We start from the raw sequence: 23,497 nt of genomic DNA on the forward strand, positions 1-23,497 counted from the left end.
GGGTAAGCCTCCGACTTCCACGTTCTGTGATGAGGCGTGGACGTCTACCACATTTTTCCCTACTCGTGGTTTCAACGTCTTTACTTTCCGTAGATGCTCTCGACAGCGGCAAGCGAACTGCCAAGATCCACCGTTTCCGAAGCGGTCGATCCCAGGCTCAGGACCATAATAATCTGCCCTTCGTCAAAGTAGATTAGGTTAGTGGATTTCCCCAATTGCATCCCGTATCTTCACTAGAATGATTCTCCTTTCGTCTCTCCTCCGCTTGTATACTTTCCTTACCGCGTCACGTACACACAATGCCACCACGAGGCATTCAATCTCGCAGTGGGAAATGGTCACGCTTTGGATCGCTACCATATGTCAACAGTTCTAACCTTGGCCAGCAATACCGCCTGTAAAAAATGGGACTCCTTTTTACAGACGCTGTTTGGTGACCTTCGGCCGCCACAGACAGAAGGAGATGGCTCGGTTTTTTCCACGAGGAAAAAGTTGGGATATTGAATAAAAAGTTCTTGGGTGTCCAACTGCGTCAAGCGATTAAAATTACACGAGCTTTCGGCCAACCGCTGCTTGATCATATGACAGCCACTGGGCTGCTTGTTCGCTCTTGCACATACTGATAAGCCAAAACATTATGACCACTGCCCACCACGTTGTTGCATACCGCCTGGTGGCTGCGGCCATCTGACGCGGTGCCAAAGTTCTATATAGGCGGAGCAGACACGAACGGAGGACCACCCTAGTGAAGATATGGGCTGCAAATGAGAAAATTCATTGATATAAGAGGCTTTGACAAAGGGCATATCGTTATTACATAGAGTCTGTGAACGAGCATCTCGAAAACAACGAAGCTGATCGAATATTCACATGCTACTGTCCTGAGCATATAAGGGAAGAGGTAGAAAGATAATAAAATTGCCATTAGACGCTAAACGATTGGTCGTCAACGACTCTTCACAGAGCGTGGGGTTCGGAAGGTTGTCTGCTTTATAAAGTAGGACAGATAGTGATCTGTGGCACCTCTGCCGAAAGTGCACAATGCTGGTACATGCACAAGTGTGGCCGGCCGGGGTGGCCGAGCGGTTCTAGGCGCTACAGTCTGGAACCGAACGAACGTTACGGTCGCAGGTTCGAATCCTGCCTCGGGCATGGATGTGTGTGATGTCCTTAGGTTAGTTAGGTTTAAGTAGTTCTAAGTTCTGGGGACTGATGACCTCAGATGTTAAGTCCCATAGTGCTCAGAGCCATTTGAACCATTTTGAGTCACAAGTGTGTCGGAGAACCCGGCCGCGGTGGCCGAGCGATTCTAGGCGCTTCAGTACGGAAACGCGGTGCTGCTACGGTCGCAGGTTCGAATCCTGCCTCGGGCAAGGATTTGTGTGATGTCCTTACGTTAGCTAGGTTTAAGTAGTTCTATCTCTAGTGGACTGATGACCTCAGATGTTAAGAGTCCCATAGTGCTTAGAGCCGTTTGAACCATTTTTTTGTGTCGGAGTACACCATTCATCGTACACTGTTGAACGTGGTGCTCCACAGCTGACCACCCCTACCTGTTCACACGTTGATCCGACGTCATCGTCAATTACGATTGCAGTGGGCACGGGACCATCCGTATTCGATCGTCGACCAATGGAAACGTGTCGGCTCTTCTGGTGAATCACATTCTTGCTACACTAGGTCGATGGTTCTCTCCACAAATCCGTTATCGACACGAGCTCGTGCGATCAGTATTATGCAATGGGAGACGTTCTGTTGCGCTTGTATTGGACCTGTGGTTGCAACCGAAGACACGCTGGCAGCTGCGAATAACCTGCATCCCTTCATCCTTGATGACTTCCCCGATGCCGATGTAATCTTTCAGCAGTATAATTGTTCGTGTCTCGGGGCCTGAATCGTGCTACAGTGTTTTGAGGAGCATTTTAGTGAACCCATGTTGGTGTCTCGGTGACCAAATTCGTGTGATGTAAATCCCATGGCACCCATCTGGGTCGCTACCAGGCGCGATCATTGCGTACACAAATCAGCGGCCCGTTATTTAGGAGAAGTACGTGACCTGTGCGTAAACATCTAATACCACATACCTCCACAAAACTACCAACAAACTGACGGAGCTCTGATACGAAGAATCAGTGAAGTATTTCATTCCAAAGACGCACAGACAAGCTATTAAGCAGGTGGTCATAATGTTTTGGCTCGTCAGTGTACAGTGGTGTTCGCGGCATCGCCTTAATGGGCATACGTTGACTCGGCGTTCGATTGTCTGCTTTAACTTCGCGATCGCTGGATCCCCCGCCATGCTGAGCTGCAGGCCGTTGTCTCACTTAAAAGCGTTATCGGGGATTCTTAATTCAATGGTTTCTTTAATTTCAAAGTCCCAGAAGGCGTCAGTGCGACTCACGACAGAGCTTTCGCCAAATTTTAACCTGTGGCCGTTTTCTAAAGCGTTCTTAGCCAGGATGAATTTCTAGGAGTAACGTAGGCGGTAAAGCCTTCTATGCTCCTCCCTTAGTTGTCCCGTAGTGCGTACTGTGTGTCCAACGTGATACTGGCCACACACAAGGTATTTGTAGACCCCAAGCGTTCCGAGACCTGATGCGACTTTAACTAGTCTCAGTCGTTGACGAACTTTCACCGGAGGCCTGAAGATCGATTTCATTTTGTGTCATTTCGGTAGGCGGCTAATCTTACCAGATACAGATCCACAGGACGGAAAAAAGAAAGTTTCCTTTCCTGCTCATCGTCGGTGGTCTTATTGTGATTCTTACTTGAAATCACTTCATTTATTTCATAAAGGTAAAAGCCGTCGTTCCTGAAGATCTTGCGCAGGTGGTTCATCAAAAGGGCAAGGTTGTCAGCGTTTGATATAATTTGTTGTACGATGTATCACTGTTTGTAACATAGTACGCTTCTGGCCGAGTGATGCTGGCTGATGGCGTGCAAGTAAGGATCAGTGCGCGTAGATTTTCTGTAGACGCTGTGGCCAAGGCATCCATTATGTTTGCGACGGACGAGGACATCGAGGAAGGGCAATGCATTGTCTGTTTGAACATCCATTGTGAACTGGATGCTACTGTTGACGCTGTGACGTGTTTCATCTTTCTCACGTACGTGGGGCCAAAAGACGAACAACTAGGCTTTAATGACACTATGTCCAAGGTAATATCCTCACAATTCTTCTTGAAGAGGCATCAGCTGGAGCTAAGACGCTGCCCATTGCAACGCCGTCCGTCTGATCGTAATACTGTCTGTTGTACGGAAAATAAGAACACCTAAGAGTATCCCTAAATAGCTCTATCACGTCACTTACAAGGAACTGGGATACTGGGTCCAAAGAGTTTTTAAGAGACACATTTTTAAACAGCGCCACCACGCCAAAACTGACCATAATGTCATTACTAGATCGCAGAGCTTTAATTCGGCTGATAAAGTCTGCTGAGCTTTCAATATGATGTTCGTAGTTCCAATACGTGGAACGAGGAAAATGGACAGATACTTCGCCAGCTTGTATGTTGGTGATCCAGTGGTGGATACGATGAGGCAGAATGACTTCCCATCTTCGGTAAAGCATAATCAGTAGCAGTAGGTGGTCTAAGTGCCTGTGGGAGAAGATTCTAGACTTTGTCTTCCATCGAAGAGCGTTTGAGAAGTTCAAATGTCTGTCTTTCATATTGTGTATTGCTGTTGGATCCCGTGGGAGTTTCCGGTAAGTATCTTCGTCCAGTAGCGTGCAGCTCTTCGTACTGTATCATAGTCTGCTTATTCCATAATTACGGCTGCACTGCCCTTGCCATCACTAAGGACCACAATGCTTTCATCACTGCGTAGTGCTCGCAGTTCATTGCGCTCAGCTCTGCTCATGTCGGGGATATTGTAATACAGAAGTGATGTGACAATATGCTTCATGTGACTGAACGACGTTTATTACGCTGGCTTGCAGAGTATGGATGTAGATACAGATTCACCTAGGCACATGGATGATGAAACTATTAGGTCGAAGACAGGGAAGGAATCCGACCACGTCCTATTCAATGAAATCATCTCGTCATTCGCGTTATACAATAAAGAAAAACAAGGAAAACCAGGATATTAATTACCACATTGGAATTTGAAGCATTTTTCTCCCGACAGTGAGTTCAGTATGCTAAACCTCTGCGGCCCCCTCGCTCCTTCTCAACTTTTCGTTTTGTTAGGAGAATGTGTACCACGACTAATTTATACCTATAGGCAATCGACGTAATTGCCTCCTTGTGGTGGCATAAATGAAAGCACTACAGCCCACATCAATCAACACGACTAGGCTGGTTGTTTTTACGTACATAATGCAGTGTTTATTTCGAAAATGTTAACAAGAATTTAATCAAAACGTTATTTTCAAATGGTATGCTTGAGATTTTTGTGTGGCATCATTCGCAGCCTACTTCTTAAGAGAGGTAGGACGTCAAACGGGTCGATTTGGAGCAGGAGGGGCACCACACGACATTGTAATTTCTGCTGTCTATACTTTTACAAATAAATTAATAAAACTTTGTCAGCATGACCAGGAAGGATTCAGAATTCACACTCATAGCAGGGGAAGTTCAAAAACATAACAAAATAATTTTTTTACGTGTGAAATTTCATCATTTTTTTCTCTTACTATTGGCTGCAATTGTTGCTATAGGTACACTTTTCTTCATAAGTAATAGATTCTTCAATGAATTTTGCACTGCTTATTAATCACAAACTCAATGCAAAACTCTACAATTTTCCAAATCTATTAAAAACTGTGGTAGAAACTCAAATAATTAACTGTAAAATTTGAGTCTTTTTCTAAACACGAAGTTTAGAATGTAACAACTCATTCATTTTTTCATAAACTAAATAAATTCTAAATTTTAATATACCTCTAAGTATGGTTTGTGTGCTGTGCAAAACTCGTCGAAGAATCTCTCTTACTTATGAAGAAAAGTGCACCTATAATAACAAATGCAGTCAATAGTAATTAAAAAAGATGAAATATCGCATGTAAAAAAAACTATTTTGTTATGTTTTTGAACTTCCGCTGCTATGAGTATGAATCCTGAATCCTTCCTGGTCATGCTGACAAAGTTTTATGATTTTATTTGTAAATGTATAGATAGGAGAAATGAAAATGTAGTGTGGTGCCTCTCCCGCTCCAAGTCAGCCCGTTTGACGTCCTACCCCCCTTAATTAAAGACGTGGCTGGTTCACAGATGCGATGTCTACAACAAGTACGCTAAAATATCAGTAGAAAAATACAAATTCAACATGAGGTTCCTGGAAAGAAAAGCACGCTGAGCAACGTGGGAAAGCGACTGATTGATTACTCACTCCAACACCGCATCTACTGGACAGAAACAGAGTACAGTCTCCGTAGATACAGCGTAAGACACCGTGATGAATAAACCTAGATACGAACGCGGAAGCGCCAAAGTCAGCAGAGATAGTGCAAGCGCTCTCTCGTGAAAATTAGATTCCGCTGCACATTCAGACAATACATCGCCATCGAATACGCGTGGAAATAGTTCGTCCAGAGACTGGATCAACACAGGCCTCCACAAACCTCCGGTGGCGAACTGTGGAAGTTACAGATACGTACTCCAGAGACTTGCTCCAGCGCCTAGTAGCGCTGACAGCAGATATGGACGGAATTAACAGACGCTTTGAAACTTCCTGGCAGATTAAAACTGTGTGCCGGACCGAGACTCGAACTCGGGACCTTTGGCTTTCGCGGGCAAGTGCTCTACCATCTGAGCTACCCAAGAACGACTCACGCCCCGTCCTCACAGCTTTACTTCTGCCAGTATCTCGTCTCCTACCTTCAAAACTTCTGGGAACAGACGCTTTGCTAGGATCGTAGCAGGGCTGTATAGTCAGTTACCAAGCGTATCAGAGATGCGAGGCATATAGTCGTTTTCCCCTCGTTCCAAATGAAAGTGTATCGGCCTAATAGGTTCGAAGCACCCTCCACCATGCAATGTACAGTGAGTTGCGGAATATGTATGTAAATGCATATGCAGACTTGCAACGAAGCAACCTAGAAGTCCTTCTCAGAGAAGATACTGAAGGTTCTCTTATTAACGTTGCAGGGTACAGAAGCTCTAGTAGAAGAGTGGGGAATCTTCTTCTAAAGCTAATTTGTGTGGTTCTAAAAATGAAATGGAATGTACTTCGCTTCATGAGGAAGATGCGTAGCAAAAGTTATCGACACTTTGAGATAAACTTTGGGTACCAAATGTGCTTCTTAACCAACATTTCTCTCTTTTTAACTGCTGGTCGAAAGACAGTAGGCTTTATCTTTGGATCACAATCTGCAGCATTGTGTGTTGATTAATTTATAGCTGCAAACGTAACGATGAAGCGGAACCAATACAACAAAGAATTTTGTACGAATATGAGAGCATCGTCTCTCTCTCTCTCTCTCTCTCTCTCTCTCTCTCTCGCTCCCTTCTCTCCCTCCCCTGTGTGTGTCTGTGTGTCTGTGTGTGTGGGAAGGGGGGGGGGGCTACAGGTACTAAGGAAGGGATGATCGGATGAGACATTATGTACGTGGGTATTGTCGCGCGCCCATACTCGATTTTTCATTCTTGTATACCCTTGTGTCTCTGGTATTATCCACAATTCGTTTTCCACGTTGTCATTTAATTTGGCGTATCTCGCTGAGTTACGTTCGTACTCACGGGTCTTTGTAGGTTAATTAATGTCTGAATGTCGTTATGGCTTTAATATTGATAGATGCTAAAATGTCTGCTTATATGCTGCCGTTTATTTCACTATCATGTCCATTCTGTCGTCTACTGTGATGATGAAGTCGACAACGAGCAGATATATAAGTGTGTCATACAATAAAATATAATTTTGAGTAACATGTTTTCTTCGGTTACAATCAAAAAGGTAATGTTCCGACCGACTGACTCACTCACGGATTCGTCATCGTCTAGCCCAAACCACTAAGGATAGAAATTTGCAGAGGATGTTGATCTTATACTGTAGGAATGGATTCTTTTGAAATTCCGCCCCTAAGGGGGTGAAACACAGTATGAAAATTTTTTTGAAAACATGTCGCTATTAAGACAATTTTGAAGCTAGACCTACGAAAATTTGGTATTTGGATTCTCGATCAGGAATAAAGAAATACGTGTTTCAGCATTTTTGGAGATTAACCCCTAAGGAGGTGAAATAGTGGGTGAAAGCTTTTTTTTTTAAATAAATCCCTACTAAAGCCATATCTATGAAAATTTCTTGACTTCTCGGTTAGAAAGTACGTCTTTCAGTATTTTTTGGAAATTCAGCCCCCTAAGAGAGTGAAATACAGGATGAAAAGTTGTATGAAATTATTTATTATGAAAACCTTTTCAAAGCTAAATCTATGAAAATTTGTATTTGACACCTCTGTTAGAACTAAAAAATATGTATTTCACGGTTTTTGGAAATTCAGCACCCCCCTGGGATGAAATGGGGGATGTAAATTTTAAGGAAATATTTCGTTCTATTAAAACAAAACTAAATCCATGAAAATGGTATTTCACTTTTCAGTTGCATATAAAGAGATATGTGTTACGTGACGAAAGTTTCTATAGAAGTTTCACAAGAACGCAGAACATGTGATTGATAAAAACCTTGGTCTCCAGCTACCAGAATCGGTTTTTGGTCAGAAGTACATTTGGAAAAGACCATGCTTTAGAAGCCTTAAGTAGCGTGAAACGTTTACAAGCTGTTGCAATATGGGAATTAAATCAAATAAAGCTATTCAACAGTCATTATGACATTTCCTTAGACAAAGAAATGGCTCATTAATAAATTAATTTTTCAGTAGGCCTAATATATGTTTATAAAATTATTTTCGGTGTAATTACTACGAAAACGTGAGTGAAGCAGCGGGCGCTAAAAAAGCACAATAATAATTTGCACTAACATGTTCTCTTCGTAGTTCGATATCTTCCGTTACTTATATTCAGTAATAAGGTATGTCATTGCTCTTAATAGATTCTGTCATGTAATTTCAGTTTCTTAGTATAAACGGAAGTGAAGAATTCTTCAAAGTAACAAAATTCGTGTTTACATTCCAATTTCTGTCTTACTAATTCAATTTTTGTTTGCGTGACATTATGTGTCGAGCAACACAGCAAGAAAGAAATCTCCTGATGTTTTGTTCCTTCAATCTCAGTTCGTAACTTTAACCCTGCTACGAGAAGGGCGCTTGCATAAATTGCGTCTGCATTGTTTCGTTTCCTTTGACTTCTCCGAAACTTACGTCTACAGAGTAACTTTACCCAATAGTGAATGCCTCGCTAGTCCTCGCTAATGAACATTGAAGTAAATGAGGTCCCACCTTAAGGTGGCTGTTATATTCTGAAGTGGGCTTTTCTTTCATGTCACAAGCTAGTTAGAAACGAGTCACTTTTGAAACTACTTTTTAAGTAGAATGACATTAAGCTCTAATGTACATACGAGTGTTGTTCACATTAACTGAGTATTGTTATGGTTGTAAGCATCTAATTAGACGATCGTAGTACCTAAAACTACAATTACTGACGACGAAGTGGCTTTCCGGATTGTGCTTCTTTTTTCCGTGAAACATCAAGCGTGCCGTATACTGTTTATTAGAATGCCAAATACGCCAATTTATTTTAAGTTTAGAAGTAATTGACTACTGTTCAACATGATTTTACAACCAAAACGTTCCCTACTGTTCTATCCATAGTTTCATCTCATACAGGAATCATACAGAAATACATTTTGTCTACTACATGCTGGTCAACTTCTGCTTCTTTTAATTTGTCTTCAATTGCACTTGCCCTCTCTTTTCTCCTCATCCTGACATTTTCCTTATAACTGCTCCCAAGTCTGGGTGTTCCAATTCCAGTCTTTTCTTGGTTGCGCTTCTAGTAGTATCAACTCTGGTTATATTTGTTTCTTGGACGCTGTTTTAGAAGTGATACATCAGATTTTGTTTTCAGTTGTGCCATTTTTCGCAGATATTTTTAATCGCTCTCTTCGAAAATCCAGTTTGAAACAAATAATTAAATCTGTAAATGCTCTTTTCTCAGATAACGACGTTTCTTGTGACCCCCTGCTGTTACATAACACAAAATATTTTTAATGAGTCGTAGCACACACCTACAAAATTTTTTTAGGGTCTAAATCGGCCTCACAGAGAACGGTAGTAATACGATCCAAAAAGCCGCACGCGAAAATGCTATAATTCAGGGCGTTATATCTTGGGCCCAATAGATCAGGGTTAAGGGATCAAATGTTTTGGATAGCCCTTGGCCTAGTGATCATTTGTACATCTATCGGAAGAAGGTCAAGATTTAAGCATTACACACTTCCTCCAGTCCATGCAAACAGAGTAAATCTGTTGGGTCTTTTCCATCAGGTGTCATTTAAGGTTAAGCTTAAACCGCTTATAAAATCACTATTTGTTCATGGGCGGTGACCGAGAAAACGTCGAAAAATCATCACTTTTTCATACAAAAAGTACCAAGGATGAGGATGGCCGCTTCTATAATATCTGTTCATGGTAGATCGTCGAAATTTTTAACATCTGTTCTTAAAATGGTATTCTTGGGGAACTTTTTGCAACATCTTAAACCGTTACCAACATCCAGAGGTTGAAATTTACCGTACTTATGCAGAAAAATCGCTACAACCGGTTTTCAACCGTTTTTGCGTCGTAGTTCGCTGTTATCTTAATAAGTGACTATAGAAATGGCTCAAATTTTAACTGTACGTTCTTTAAACATTCCCCCAGAAACGCCATTTTATCGTTTTCGAAAATTTGTATCTGTTATCAAGATACTACCGACAAACCACTTTTTCTGTACCGAATGTACCAATTGCGGGGATGGTCCCGTCCATAATTTCTGGTCGAAACTTTCACCATATATTCTTATAGTTTTTTCTGTGAGAATCTTGAAACTTTTTTCGATATCGTTGTCCGTTACCGTGATCCAGAGGTTCAAAATAACCGTAATTATGCACGAAACGTATGCACGTAATATCTGGTCTGAGGCATAAATGCAGTTTTAACTGACCTAGTGAAAACGTGGCAAGAGTTCTAAGGTCGCAAGGCTTCTGAGATCACCAAATTATGTTTTCAGTTCGCATTTGATCAAATAGTATCAACACAACACCGCCGCACACCACTGTCTCGACGTTAGGAGAAATGTTTGCCCATTTTATACCAAATGTAATAAAACACGTAACTCATGTACGATTCGTGTGTCGATTATCACAGCAAACTGGGATGAAATCTCTGTTGGACCACGGACTTCTCTGTCTTCGCTTTAACCTAGTCTTCACCCCTCAACGATGTGAGGAGTTGCCAGGAACAATACGTGGTTCGGTTTCGACATTAAGATGTATGTCTCGTTTTCCTGGTTGGATAACTGTCGTACTTTAGGGAAATAGGTTAGGGATATTGGTTAGTGATACGCTAGTCACCAAAATGGAGTCCAATAGAGAGACTTCTACCAGCCCATTGAGTCACACGATATTACATTATTGTTCTTGTTGTAGTTGTAGTTTTAGTTGAGTTGTTGTTGTTATAAAATACAACAGTTTGTACGGAAGCCTCAGGACGCAAATCCTACTCGCACTTGTCAGGCTTTTTTTATTAACACTACAGGTGTCGGTTTCGAGAGTTACTGTCATGAGCAGATGGCATACAAGTATAATTAACACAAATTAAACTTGAAATTTAGCAGTAATGAAGGAATACGTTCTTACGTTTCTCTCGATCACAGTTATACCTTGATGAGTCCAAATACATTTCCCACTGCGCAATGCAGTGGATGTGAACCTCTATGCAATGACAGTAAGATGGCTTGACACATATATTATAAGAATGGATGTACGTACTCGTATGTGTGGAAGAATGTATGTTTCACATCTCCTCCTAAATGGACCGATTTCAACGAAACTTGGTACACATAAGGAACGTTGCATGGGGGCTTAATTAAAAATATTAATGAAATAAATGCAATAATTTTAGTAGCTGTGACTAGTATTAGCACGCAATCTGACCGCATAAAATAAAAATAAAGAATGACAAGGAATTTCCATTAATACAATTGATTAATTAAGTCCCCTGCAACTATAAAAGCTACGAAACAACAAAGCACAAGTGTAACTGTTCTGTGTGTGGTAGTGTGACTCAACGTACATGTATCTGTCTCGGTTCTTTGTCAATACGACAAAATATTTTAAACACCATTTACAATTAACTAATTGAAAAACCAGAGATACTATAATTGCACATAGAAACCAGAATTACAAGTCTAATAAATGAACACGAGCCAGATTCTTTGTTGACTGTACCTGTGAGCAAGAGGGATTGTCGTAAAAGAAAATTGTAACACCTTTTTACCTCATATATATTATATATTGACGAAAATTTTCCATTACACCAGCATCATAAATCAAAAGCCCATCTCCTCAAATACACTCTGACAATTGCAACTTCTTCCATCTATACATTACACCAACCGAACATCTCTCGCCCAACAGAACAACAACTGCCCTCGACATCCTCTCAACTACTACTGAACCAGTGGAGGCGACGGAATAATAATCTTTGGCGCAGTCTCTGGCGCTGTGGCTCAGTGTAGCCACCTTGCATATGCCCCTCCTCCACAGGCTAGAATTTGGTGGTATTTTTTCCAACACTGGTGGTGAAAATACCACCAAATTCGTCCAAAACCACAGACAAAAATAAAATATGATATTTATAAGTAAATATCACGTAACTAAATAAATTTTGGCTTTGCACTGACCCTTCAATAACCTAATATATAAAAATACAGTAAGGAATACAAATGTTTGCATACATAATAGTTTACGAAATTATCATTTCTCAGAGTAGTTAAATAGTTCAATCAATGGCACCAGCAATGACGAATAGGTGCAGATAAGAGTCTCATAACATTTCATAAACAGTAAATTCACAATAAATCAGTTTACACAAACATTCACATAAAATCTTTTCAATAGTTCAATAAACAAGTAGCAGATTAATTGACAGTTCCAACAGTAGCACCCACCAATGGTCAACAGGTGCAAATAGCAGTCCCATAACATTTCATCAGCAGTATTTGAACAGCTCCAACAGTGGCACCCAGCAATGGCGAGCAGGTGCAGGCAGGAATGAGTGACATCACATCAATAGCTGCAGTTCCAACAGTGACACCTAGCAATGGCGAGCAGGTGCAGACAGCAACAAGTGACATCTCATCAGTGGTTGAGCAGTTCCAACAGTGACACCCAGCAATGTTGAACAGGTGAGGTCAGCAACAAGTTACATCATTTCAGTAGTAGCAGTTCCAACAGTGACACCTAGCAATGGCGAGCAGGTGCAGTGACATCTCATCAGTGGTTGAGCAGTTCCAACATGGCACCCAGCAATGTTGAACAGGTGCAGACAGCAACAAGTGACATCATTTCAGTAGCAGCAGTTCCAACAGTGGCACCCAGTAATGGCGAGCAGGTGCCGGCAGGAATGAGTGTCATCACATCAATAGTAGCAGTTCCAACAGTGGCACCCAGCAATGGCGAGCAGGTGCAGACAGCAGTCCCATAAAATTCACCAGTAGTAATTAAACAGTTCCAACAGTGGCACGCATCAACGTTGAACAAATGCAGTCCATAATATTCACCAGCAATAATTAAACAGTTCATCAGATTTCATCAGCAGAAATTAAACATTTCCAAGTGGCACCCACCAATGATAATAGGTATAAGCACGAACAACAGTTTGAATGCACACACAATTGCTTTTACAAAATTATTATCAATACTCTTACACTGAACATACAAATTATAATAAACACACAAATGATATCAGATAATAATCATATTAACTATTACAAATACACAAATATCAGTGAACCTATAATATTTATGGGTGTCAGTGCAAGCCACAACAAATAAGTAAAATAATATTTAGGAGATAGCTCGGTACCAATTATTTGGGATTATGAAAGGAAAACACACAAAACACACTCACTCATATTTCATCCACATACTAAGTACTATTGTGTAATTGAATAGTGTTAACTGTGTTAATGCAATTCTGTCAAAATTTGATGTTCAACATGTGTATCAATTAGTATTGGCAGCAGTGTATAATAGTCAATAACAGTTAGTCAATGTCATAATCATCATGTCAAAACCAATGTTTGCCAAGCCACATCAAAATGTACGGTTGCTGAACAACCGTCAGTTTGTCAAGATACGCAAGTACTTCTTTTCCAGCCGGCCGCGGTGGCCGAGCGGTTCTAGGCGCTTCAGTCCGGAACCGCGCGACTGCTACGGTCGCAGGTTCGAATCCTGCCTCGGGCATGGATGTGTGTGATGTCCTTAGGTTTAAGTAGTTCTAAGTCTAGGGGACTGATGACCTCAGATGTTAAGTCCCATAGTGCTCAGAACCATTTGAACCATTTGAACTTCTTTCCCAAAAAAAAGGTACATACGGCTTATTGATTTAATAATGTGTGTGTAGACAATCTTCCTTCCGCTGGAGTGTTCTAGTCTGCCATCTTCATCCTTCTTGTTCCATATAAACCAAGGAAAAAAAAAATATGCTCCTCACTTACTTTACCTCTTATCCACCAAAACTCCAATAATCGTCAACATCACACAATTTCAACACTTCAATAATACCTCTTCAATACGTCGATACATATAAACCTTATCACTAATATCATTTCACTTCCATAACAACTCTTTCCTCTAGTCAGTCTCCTCGAACAAGTACAGAAAAAATCCTACTGCAAACTTCAGTTCATCTTCACTAACTAGTTGCGAGTACCCAGTGTTAATGTTCACGTAAGTATTTGAATGAATAAATCGTAATATTTCACAGTGTGTACACCACTTCAAAAATCATGGCAAAACAGAAGCAAACATGTGGAATATTTCTTTGTGTCAAGTGTCACTTGCTATTGCAATTGCTCACGAAGAATGCAGAGTAATAAATGTCAATGGTCTAAAGCTAGTGTTGGTATTTCATGTCGTCAGCTTCCTTTCTATTATAATGAATTTATACAGCTTCCATAAAACCTCCAGTTCATGTGACTTCAATGAAGTTTCTTGTACTCATGTAATTCGTAGAATTATAGCAGTTCATTTTCTTCTCTTAAAATGTAAAGCCCTGAGCGTAAGCAAAACATGCAATAGCTAGCAAATATACCAGTAGAGAACAGAATGTCAACAAGTGGATGCAGCACAATCCCTACAACGAGGCTCTGCCAAGCGAACAATCTATAATTAATACCATAGTGTAACCTAAACTCTATGTTTGTACACAGTATATAAGTTTTTCTAAATACTAAATTAAAGAGTAGTTACGACAACAAAACAGAAATGTGTAAATATGCAATCCATACGCAAAGCAGCAAGTATATATCTTACATAATAAATAGGTCATTAGCATCATATTAGCATAAGCAAATAAATGTTCATATGTAATATTAATAAGTAAACATGAAGGCGCAAGCAGATTAATCACAAAGTATTACTTACATATATAGCCATATCAGCACAACTAATCAGGTGACAAATATAATTTAAATAAATAGGCACAGCAGGCACATAATAAAAAATATGACATCAGTGAAAAAGCATAGCAGCCAAGCAATGCATAATATACACAAGTAACAACTCTGTTCATCAATAAAACATTGTCAAAATCCACAAATGTACGCAAGCATTTCGCTTCACAAGTAAGTTCATAGAGCATAAAATTTAACACAAAGTATAAATGACGTAATCGCGAGCAGCAAATTACGTATAAAGTACATACCTAAGTAGAAATATGTTACCTGAAAAATAAACTCAATTAATAGTTACCTTTTTAGTTTATTACTTTCTTCCTCGAAATTACATTCTTCCTGAAATTTTCTCGATAGCAAGTCTTCTTAATGTTGGACACGCAAAGAATTTACCTGAAGTCCTTAAATATTTCATACAACTGTATTCTGGAAAACCTGAACGTTAATAGCATAAGTTAGCAAGTCACTATAGGTTTATACTGAATTTAATCGGAGAAATTAGACTTTGTATTTGTCTACGGCTGTCAGTGCATGCGCACTGAGCGCTCGATCATCTGTAGGTAAGCGTGACGTAGGAAGTAATTGTTTGCGGTCAACGGCTATCTTGTGCGGCGCGCGGACTGACTGTCGCTTTGTGTATGTGCTGCCGCTAGAACACGGCGCGGTATCCCTGTATTCTCTGCGTGTTTACGTGTAACTGTTAATTTCTCAAAAGTATGTCATTCCACAAAAATTTTAACGTTCGATACATGATGTATTCTCTTAGAGTGCCGTGATTTAAGAGTTTCTACTTCAACAGTGTTATCATGAATAATTTTGCGAACTCTATATGGACCGTTATAAAGCAGAAAAAATTTGCGACACAAGCCTTTTCCTTTGTGAGACAAACGATGAGACTTAATTAACACCTTTTGACCAACTGACAAAGTTTTTAAACGACCAGGACGTTTAGCTGATTTCTATCTTCTAGCAGCCGCAGATGCAATATTTTGTAGATCCAGGTTGACAACTTCAGAATGCCGCAGTTTCCGTGTAGGCGGAAAAGGAACGATTTCAGAAATACGATTTGTCGGTGCTTTATTCTTTAATATCAATATAGGTGGTAAGGAAGTTGAATCATTAGGGAGTTCATTCACAACGCTTTGAAAAATATGAAGATACTGATCCCACGTTCTGTGATTATGATGACAATAAAGACGACACAATTTATTGATTTCCTTCATCCATCTCTCTGATGCGTTAGATTGAGGGTGAAAAAGGAAAATGAAAATTGGTTTAATCTTACGACGCAGTAGAGTACGAAGCCAAATTTTAGAGCGAAACTGTGATCCATTATCTGATATAACTTTATCAACATGACCCACTTCTTTAAGAAAATGTTTGATGAAAGCATTAGATACTGAACGAGCTGTTGCTTTGCGTAAATTTGTAAAACACACATATTTTGATGTCAATTCCACTACTACCATAATTTACGCAAAACCATTAGTAGAACGGACCACTGGAGCGAACAAATCGACTGCAGCCATCTCCTTTAATCTCGCTGGATTGATAGGAAACAACGGTGTTCTGTGAGAAATAGTCGGCGGCTTAGCCTTTTTAACATAATTTGCATTTAGCAAGAACAAATCGAATACGCATTTCCATATTACTGAAGTAGCAATTTTCTCGTAATTTATGAAAGCATTTTCTGGGACCAAAGTGTGCATAGCTGAAATGTGTATACCAAATCAATTTATTAACCCACTCATCAGGAATGCAAACTAACCAAACAGAGTTGTCAACCGATTTTCGTTTAAAAAGAATATCATTGCAAACTAAATAATACTGTCTAATCGCTACGCTTTCCTTTCTCCTCCACTTCTCCTTAATGTCCTTCCAGATTGGATCCTTGTTTTGCTCCTTAGCGATGTCCTGGAGCGAAGACGAAATGAAATTTTCAAACGCAACACCTTGAATATACATCAAACAATAATTGTTTTCTTTGCAGTCCTCCTCAGCACTTTGTTTCAAACCCATAGGTGCACGTGATAAAGCGTCTGCAATAATATTAGAAGTGCCCTGGATGTAAACAATACTAAAATCAAATTCATGTAGATACAGTGCCCATCGTGATAATGTTCCATGTGTTAATTTTGTTGACATAAGAAATTCCAGAGCTCGATGATCGGTGTAAACCTTAGTATGTCTGCCATACAAAAACATGCGAAATTTTGTGAAAGCCCAAACAACAGCCAAAGCTTCAAGTTCTGTGATCGAATAATTCTTTTCTGATTTAGAGAGAACACGACTTCCAAATGCAATAGTTTTCTGTACTACAACGCCGTTTTCTTCTATCTCTTGAAATAAATGTGCACCTAGGCCTTTGTATGATGAGTCAATCGCCAAACAAAAATCTTTTGATAAATCCGGATGTGAAAGAAGTGGAACAGCAACTAAAGCATCACGAAGTTGTTCAAATTCTAATTGAGCTTCCTCATCCCAACACCAATTAGAATTCTTTACAGAAAGTTCACATAAACGAGGTGTGGCCAAATTGTCCAATCTAACAAAGCGTCTAAGAAAATTACAGACACCAAGGAAACTGCGAACAGCACGTTTAGTAGTAGGAACAGCATAATTACGAATAGCATCTAATTTCTCTGGATCAGGAAGAATACCTTCTGTAGAAATAATATGACCAAGAAATTTCACCTGAGAACAACCAAATACAGATTTTTCCAAGTTTACTGTAATGCCAACTCCTGCAAAAATACGTAAAAATGAATTCAAAATTCTGTTATGCTCATTCCAAGAACGTTAAGCGATAAGAATATCGTCAACATGTGAAGTACTATTGTTGCGAAGATAAACAGGTAAAATTTCAGTTAAACCAGGAATGAATGCTGCCAATGGGCTCCCAGAATGTAAGACCGCAGTGAACTTATTCTTACTCACACATACTTCAATAACAGGATGTAAAAATGCGTCTACATTATTTTCCTTTTCGTCTAGCAAAATATCTCTCGTGTCTTCCAAGCGTACGTAGTGTGAAGTCGTAGTGTCATTACTTTCTGAACCGTCTATATTGCTGCCAGAAGCCGAAGCTACAAGTCATTCTCAATTGTTTGCGTACCGCCTTGATTATTCGCGTCATTTCGCGGATCAATTTCTACGATTTGCATTTGTCTCTCTGAATTTCTGTCACGTGGAGGATGCCAATTAGGTCCCTCCTGTCTGTTAGACGAAAATTCTTGGTTGTGTCTGTTATTAAAATTGCTATTTTCCTGGCTATCTGCATGACTACTTCTTGTGTAATTTCGACTGTCACTTCTGAAATTATTGTTAGGTCTACTACCCTGGTTTTTTCTGTGGTAAGAATGTCTATCATTGTATGAATAATTTCTGTCCTGATGATACCGATTACTGTTTCCGTATGATTGATAATTCCGGTAAGAATTTCTGTTGTTACAATTGTATGTGTAATTTCTGATAGAACGTCTGTTATTGTCATAAGGCTGGTATCTATTGTCCTGTCTGTTTCGTCTGTTATTTCCAAAATTAACGCTATCACGTCCGTTCCGATCATTATCCCTTTTCTCTGAAAATCTATTGTGATTACCGTTACTGAAAAAATTACAAGAAATTCCGTCGTCGTTGTCATACTCAAGTTCTTGTAGCAAAGTCCTAAAAGTTTCAATGTCGTCTTTACATCTCCCGGCTAAAGCAATGTGTCTTATCGATTTTGGCAGTTTAGTTAAACAAATACGAATTAATTCAGTCGGGCTATAAGGGTTGGAAAGTAATTGATTCTTTCGAATCATGTCTTCAAAGTATTCTGCCGGCGTGCGGAACTCAGACTGTTTAAAATTACGCTGCATAATAAGACTATGTTTGACTCCATCTTGCGTGTTTTCGGACCAATATGCCGATAGAAATGCATGATAAAAATCATTTAAATTATTACAATTTCTAATAAGTGCGCGCATGCGCGTCGCCGGTTCGTTTTCTAAATATCCACACATAAATTCCAGTTTGTGACTTAGTGGCCAATATGGCGGAAGAGCGTACATAAATTGATCTAACCATGAACATGGATGTATGTCGTTATTAGAATTGCGAAAGATCTTAAATTTCCGAACAATTAAAAAGTGTTTATAGTCAAAGTTTTCGCCTTGTGGCGACAAAGACCTACCGCGTCTGTCCCAGTCCGAATGTCGATTACTGTAAAGTTAGCGCGCCTGACGCTCTCCTGTTGCATCTCGTAAATGAAATAAATTATTTTCTTCAAAACCCCCCGCTATCGGTGATTCTAAATTTCTTCTACTGTCTTTTCCTATGATTTCGCTTTCAATTTGTTTAACTTGCTTTGGTAAAGCCTCAAATTCCCTTTTAACGCGTTCATTACATTTTCCCTGATTTTCAACATGTTTATTTATATTCTGGTATTCTTCTGTTTCTGCAAATGGCAATGGAGCTGTATCATCTGAATCTCTGTCCCCATTTAAACTAAGACTTGTCAATTTATCTGAAATCTCCTCAACTCTTTCCGATAAGTCGCCTATTTGTTCTTTCTGTTTATTTACGTCTTCCGTAAGTGTCGCGACTCGGGTTTCAGTATTGACACATTTAATAGTTAACTGTTCATATTGTTGTGTTAGGTTATTTATTCTGTCATTTGGTACGGATTCCTCGATTCTTTCAAATATTTCTTCCTTATCGTGTGCACGTTGTAAACTTAACTCTGAAAATTTTTGTACTATCACGCGATCTCTTTCCTCCTGTTCTCTATCCTGTTCCTTTTGTCTAATTTCCGTTGAAGTTAATCTATTATTGTGAGCATTCAAAATCGGTTGTACTTCTTCCCTAATTTCTTTCTATAATTCATCTTTCATGTTTTCAAAACATGTCCCTATTCGTGAGTCTAACCGTGTTTCCATTGTTCCCACTTGTGATCCCAAATTTAATGTTGCACTCATCAACTGCTCCATACCAACTGGTTCCAAATTCTTTTCGCCCCTAACATTTCCCGTAAAACTAACTTCCTTCGTCATAGCCGTAAAGCTATCTGTGTTCGATACTATTCCAGAATCTTCTATCATGAAGCTCGTATTCTGAAAATTATTCAATTGTGAAAAATTTTTAACTGGTTCCGGACTATTTTCCCGGCTTATTAAATTGTTTTCCACTTCATTATTCATCATACTGTTTTCCTGTGTTGGCGAGTTCGCCATGTTAACAATTTCGTTATTCTGACTATCCATCATTCTTGCCTTTTTCATCGATCGCGTAATCATTTACAAAACATACAAAACTCGGCACTATACGAAAATTACACACAATATAACACCTTATCACCAACAATACCATTCACACGAAATGCTTCCCGACAAACACGATTAATGAACAATTAAAACCTTCACAACTGCACAAAATTGTCAAACCCGTATACGACACATCAAAAATTAAATTCTACAAAAATATCATCAGAAGAATGACAAGACAACTACAAATGTTCACTTACAAAATCTACACGTGCAATATAGACTACAATCACTAAACTACAAATTACTACAACAATACCACTGTCTACTATTTTTACTATCAAAAGAATTCCAAGGGACGATCCGAAGCAGCGGTCACCACGTGCATGGGGGCTTAATTAGAATATTAGTGAATAAATGCAATAACTTTAGTAGCTGTGTGACTAGTATTAGCACGCAATCTGACTGCGTAAAATAAAAATAAAGAATGACAAGGAATTTCCATTAACACAATTGATTTATTAAGTCCCCTGCAACTATAAAAGCTACGAAATAACAAAGCACAAGTGTAACTGTTCTGTGTGTGGTAGTGTGACTCAACGTACATGTATCTGTCTCGGTTCTTTGTCAATACGACAAAATATTTTATACACCATTTACAATGAACTAATTGAAAAACCAGAAATACTATAATTGCACATAGGAACCAGAATTACAAGTCTAAAAAATGAATACGAGCCAGATTCTTTGTTGACTGTACCTGTGAGCAAGAGGGATTGTCATAAAAGAAAACAGTAATACCTTTTTACCTCATATATATTGACGAAAATTTTCCATTACACCAGCATCATAAATCAAAAGCCCATCTCCTCAAATACACTCTGACAATTGCAACTTCTTCCATCTATACATTACACCAACCGAACAGCATCTACTCTTTCGCCCAACAGAAGAACAACTGCCCTCGACATCCTCTCAATTACTACTGAACCAGTGGAGGCGGCGGAATAATAATCTTTGGCGCAGTCTCTGGCGCTGTGACTCAGTGTAGCCACCTTTCAACGTGTCCATGTCAAAAACAAGAACCGCTAGTGAAGGAAGAGCACTGTGATGATGATTAGTTGCTACATCCGACATGGATCCGGATGTTAAATACAATGATAGGATATGCCCTGCAGCAACACCAGTCGCGCCTTAGCTACGCACCACACGCTGGACATAGCATGTGGTGATCTGTAGCGCACTGTAGTAAGGCAGATGAGATAAGCAGAAGACCACTGGTTGATCAGGACTGATGCCTTGCTGTTGCAAACTGGCCGCCTGTTCTACATCTGCTCGCATACTTCGACTGCATTTGATTTACGCTCTGGCTGTCGATGGTAAAGTCTAGACTGGTTTTTGAGAACTGTGACCTTGCTTTCTTTTTCTAATGAACAATAGGTGTTTAATATCTCAGCATTAGTGTTTACTTTTATAGATTGACAACATATGTTTTGTTTTCGCAACCAGTGTTTGGCCTTTGCTACACTCAGCCTAGACAGTTACCTAACAATACTTCATTCTCAGGTTTTTACTTATAATTTACATTGCCTCTGTGGCTCGAGTGCGGTAAACTACTATGTTAGCCAGAACGCGCCGCAAATTTCTGTACCAAAGCCCTCTAATACCTGTAATTTCTCTTGGTACATGGTGTGAAACAGCCTTGAAACATGCATGATCACTAAAACACCACCACTACTGAGCGTAAAACGTCATTGTATGTAGTATGTAGTAAGAAAAACGGCATCATTGCGTTTACTGGTTTTATTCGATTTTGGTATTGCAATATACATTGTCTTCAGGCCACTGGATACAATAAATGTATCACTTAGCAACTCTGTAAAATACAATATCTATAGTTACTTCTAAAAATGACCATATATTAACTACAGTAGACTGGATCAATTCAGATTACGTGAGTATACGTCACCAGTATAAGATTAAAAATTTTAGGAAAAGACAAGAACTGTAGATAGTGCCTACCATTTACCATATTTGTAACTATTGAGAAAATATCAAAAAGATTACAATATAGATATATAAGAAGGTAGGGGCAGTACATACATACACGTGTAAGGATGTAAATAGGATTATTCAATAGAGTCTAAAACCTATTAGGCTATGTCAACATAAGGAGGAGAAATGTATTCCTCTCGTGTCAGTCACATAAAACAGTTCAGATGCTGTAGTGCGTAATGCGTCACTTACATGGGATGGGACCTAAAGTTTCATTACACGAAATGTAAAATACAGTCAAGGTAGTTAAAATGCTTAAGAGTACAGTGAAAACCTACCCATACAGAGTATCTTTATATGTGATACATGCTATAAGGATATGTTTTTACCGTACGATTGAATATTTTACAATCTTAAATATATGTAACATTTTGTTTTATGATACATTAGGTCCCATCCCATGTAAGTGCCGCATTACGCGCCACAGTATTTGAACTGTTTTACGTGACTGACACAAGCGGACTACAGTCCTCCTCCTAATATTGACTAATCTATTAGGTTTTAGATTCTACTGAATAACCCTATGCATATCGTTTCACTGGTTGTACGTACTGATGATGATTTTGGTTTCGGGATGCTCAACGGCGCGGTTATCAGCGCCCGAACAAATTCCCAATCTTTTCACTGTCCAGTCTCGTCATTTTCCCGAATGACAATAAAATGATGACAACACAAATACCCAGCGCCCGGGCGGAGAAAACCCTCGAACCGGCCGGGAATCGAACCCGGGATCCAGAGGTAGTAACTCTAACTAGTAGACCACGAGTTCAGGACATGTATGTACTTCTCCCATCTAGAAATACATCTATATTGAATGCTGTTTGACTTTTTCGCAACAATTACAAATACGATACACTATAAACACTCTTTGTAGCTCGTGTTTTTTATTAAAGTTTTTCGTACAATGGGCTGGTCACATGCGCTATGTAATTTGAACTGATTCATATAAGGTAGTGAAAATATAATCAAATTTAAAAGCAGCTGTAGATATTATAATGTTGTATTTTATACACTACGATACACATGACATGTTTACTGTACACAAGGGCCTGAAAATGGTGTTACTAAAAAATCACTTACATATAAATAAAACAGGTAAACACAGCTGATGGGTTGACAGTGTTATCCTCACTATACATAATGTATAATAACACTTGTTGCCCCAATGATCACCAGATGATGGATGTATAGAAATTATTTTTATGCGTTTAATTTCGTTTGTTTATGAAGAATTCAAAATATTATCAAACAAAACCAAGTCACCTGATTCGAACAAGTGCTGTGATCGAAGCAGAACAACTTATGCAAATTAAGATTCACAGACAGCAATATATAAACAACACTTTCATTATACCACTGAACACACAACATATTAAACAACGGCTAAGGCTAGAAACTTGAAATTCGGAGGAAATGTGACTCTTATACTGTATCCGTCGTTTAAGAAGCGATTTTTCGAAATTCCTACCCAAACGGGATGAAATAGGTGATCAAGTGTTTGCTTGAAAAATGTCGCCATTAAGGCAGTTTTGAAGCTAGGTATACGAAAACTGTTATTTAGTTTCTCGGTCAGAATTCAAGAAATATTTGTTTCGGCATTATTAGAAATTTATGGGGGTGAAATAGTGGGTGAAAGTTTTTATT

This window comes from Schistocerca nitens, chromosome 5, assembly GCF_023898315.1.
Source record: "Schistocerca nitens isolate TAMUIC-IGC-003100 chromosome 5, iqSchNite1.1, whole genome shotgun sequence".
In the NCBI taxonomy this organism is placed as follows: Eukaryota; Metazoa; Arthropoda; class Insecta; order Orthoptera; family Acrididae; genus Schistocerca; species Schistocerca nitens.